Raw genomic sequence first — 3,630 nt, 5'->3', positions numbered from 1 at the left:
CACCTGTTGTGGACTGTTTTCTTGTACGTTGTTTGTCCATTGACACAGAAATAAAATAGTGGTAGGCAGCATATAGAGAAAAATCCACCATTTGTCTTGACTGTAGTGTGGTTATTTTAAGGCCACTGAAGAAAAAACACTCACTCAGTTGGATTGTGATTTATTAATTCAAAGGTTTTATCCTGAAATGTTCTGATAGATCTTCAGATGATGCAAATAGTTAAACCTGCATTAACTGGTTTTACCTGTACAGTCCAGTCTGTGCTGTAGCTGGATTATTTTTGCTTTTTAGGCATATGTTACACGTACATATTCTATTATATTTTGTATTATTTAAATTAACAAAGAAATTTGTGAGTTGATCTTACATTTTATGTTGAAGGAAATAATTTTGTTCTGTATACTTGAATCTCCATCACATATAATTTGGGCATTATATAAAGCTGTGAAGGTTAGTAATTACTCTAATGCTTCAGGGACACATTAAAGATAGTCTGATGGCTCTGAGCTTTTTCAGCAGCTGGTTTCCATGTCAGCATTTAATATTGTGTGAGAATGAGAATAGTGCCCTGTATGGACCTGTCAGAGGCAGAATAATATCAACATCCTGCTGACTTGTGGAGGCTCTGCTAGCGAGGCATTTTCATATTTGCAGGGGGGGAGCCCGAGGCCATCCATCTTCCAGCCCGGTTGTCAGAGGAGTGTCAAATGACAGAGGATCCTGGTTCTGGTTTGTAGCTGACGCTGAAACATCCTGCAGACATTTAAGGCTTCATGTCTGTGCAGTTTGTGAAACATAAACAGTGTCTGGTGTGCAGCAGTAGGAGGTAACAAAGTATTTACTCAAGTAATGTAACTACGAAACACTTAAGTGCAGCTTTGAGGTACTTTTGTAAACTTCATGTTCAGAGGGAAATATTCTGTGTTTCTTACTGTGTGATGACTGTTATTTTCAAAGTAAAATAGGTTAATAATGTATCACTGCTGTTCGGTGGAAAATATTGTCTCCAAAAATAAAAGAATTTCCAGCACTATGAAAAACAGCTTTGTTTTAGTTCAATGACATAATTTCTAAAGGTGACATTTTCTATAGAATTTAAGAAAAGGGAAGAGGTTTGAAACTTTCCTGACTTCCAGAACAGCATTTAATTCTTCAGCCAAACTGAAAGTGTAAAAATCCCTAAAACTGGATAAACAAGTTCTCCCATTAGTGAAAATATAATGTATTACTAGAGCTTTATTACCAGAGTTTAAACCTACAAACATTAATGAAGAATTCTGCACTCTCCACCTCCAACGCTAACAACATTAGAAGGCTGCTTACATGTTAATCCACCAAGAACTCAACACCAAGCCTTGAAAATGGAGATTTTCAATGCACAAAGTAAATAAAGGCATGTTTGTTTGTAACTAGGCTTTCATGAGTGCTCTGTAAGTGCTATATAAGCAAGCGAGTGCGCAAACTTGATTTTTAAAGCACATTTCAACACGTTACTACAGAAAGAGAGAAAATAAAGGCAGAAAAAAGAACGGATGAAAAGACTGCAGAAATATTAAACTGCTAAAGTTTTTTTAATTCATCACACAATCTTCTGCAAAGTGCCAGTAATGCCAAATTGTTTGACTTCTCTAGAAATGTAAATCTTAAATCAAACACACACAGAGCAGCAGACTGCTTTCTTTTGGAAAGTATACATGCTCCATCTAGTGGCACTTGTTGGCTGCACAGAGCGGCTCCAGATGTTGACTCCATGTGGGGCCTGCCAGACCAGAAGAGATGCAGATGAGAGGTGGATAATTGAGATCAATAACATGCGGTTTGTGTGTGTTTATATGAATGTGTGTGGGAGTGGGTCAGAGCTCATGTTTCACAATCCAAGCAGTTGAGTGTTGGACTTGCTCCCGGAGTTGATCCTCACATGAAGTTTGAACTGGTCATCTGTTCCTTATCTAAAAACAGATTTTCCAGTAAATATCTGTAATCTTTAAATGCAATTTCTGTGATGGAGTGGCGTCACAAACTGCTTAACTACAACCAGAGCAGACTCATTCGATTTTAAACGAGTTGTGCAACTGCAGTGAACATAGGAGGTAGCTTTCAGAAGAGAAAACACAGATGCTATCAGGAAAAAGGTGTGTGTTCTCACTATTTAGTTTCATCTTGACATTACTTACGTTACTTCTACTTAGAAATATGTGCTCATTGTTGCTTCACATGCAGGTTTGAGCCTGACTGTGCAGAATGATGTATGAGCAGAGTTTCACACTAGAAGGCTGTTTTCACCTTAAATCTGAGTTGAACGCGTGTACAGTACATACAGGTTGAGAGGAGACATCTTGTGTCCAGCAGTTAAACTTCTGCAATGAACAATGATTGCATATTCACAGACTCTGGATTTTCCCATGAAGGAGGAACATGTGCTTTTAAGTATTTTAACAAGATGATAAACAACCAAATGAATAAAAAAAACAAACATACAGGGAGGGAAGAAGAAAAAGGGGGGAAAAAATAAAAAAAAAACGTAGCACAAACATAATTCCAACAGAGTGGTAGATCAGGGCCTGACAGGAAAAAGAGTAGGAGGACTAAGACAACCACTGCACCTTTCACACACTGCAGGATGGATTCAAAGTAGATTCTGCCATCCTGCCTCAGCTTTACATTTACCCCTGAACCCCAAGCCCGTGTACGGGATGGAAAACCCACCTTTCTTAAGAGAATCGCCAAAAATAAACATTTTATCAAAGCCAGAAGCTGTAGAGACTGAGAGAATCGTCGGATTTTCAGCTTTCCCGTGGTCCGTGAACTAACCATGTGTGACTTACGCTTCCGTCAGAGAATGTGGCAGAATTTAAGTTTCAATTTGAAGTTCCTCGAAAGCGCTCCAGTCTAGTGGATTTTTTTTAAAGTCAAAAAAATTAACAGGTTGCTCTAGCTAAATCATTAAAAAAAAGAGAAAAAAACAGATAAATCTACGCTTCTCCCCGCAGCCACGATGACCTCGATGTCAGCCGCCCAACACGTGGTCACGTCACACTAACGCAGTTACCTGTCTTTGTTTTACAAAAGAGCAGATCCTGGATGAACACACGTGGATGCCACACACACATAAAACATAAAAAGTTTGAGTTGTAAAACACATTTATCATGGCACAAAAAGGTTATAGATTGAAGAAAGCTGTTCGTAAGTTACTGGAAGAGAGTTTGAGCTGCGAGGACGAAGAAAACGACGAAGAAAACGACGAAGAAAACGACGAAGAAAACAACCGGAGTCGAGGCGAGTCAGGCGAGGATTCTGAGCCGTCTTCATCCGTGTGAGTACTACGGCTTATATCATGTTATCTCAGACCTATGTCATCATTTTATCATGATTTATGGCTATAATATGTGTCTGGCCTATGTCTATAAATATTATTATAGCTTCTAACAGGTTTTCAAGAGAGTCAGAGGGGGATTTGAGGAAGGGAAATATCCATTTGAGGACATTTGAGTAGGTCTATGTTTCATCATATTATCATGTGGCATATCTAAAGTATGTGGTAGGTATATTTATACATATTATAATAGCCTGTAAGGTATTATAATACTAATGACACAATATAATAGATTATAAAAGACTATATTATAAT

This window comes from Seriola lalandi, unplaced genomic scaffold, assembly GCF_002814215.2.
Source record: "Seriola lalandi dorsalis isolate HSWRI2012SDOR001 ecotype SW California unplaced genomic scaffold, Sedor1 jcf7180002054309, whole genome shotgun sequence".
Taxonomy (NCBI): domain Eukaryota; kingdom Metazoa; phylum Chordata; class Actinopteri; order Carangiformes; family Carangidae; genus Seriola; species Seriola lalandi.
This window is presented reverse-complemented; position numbering follows the sequence as displayed.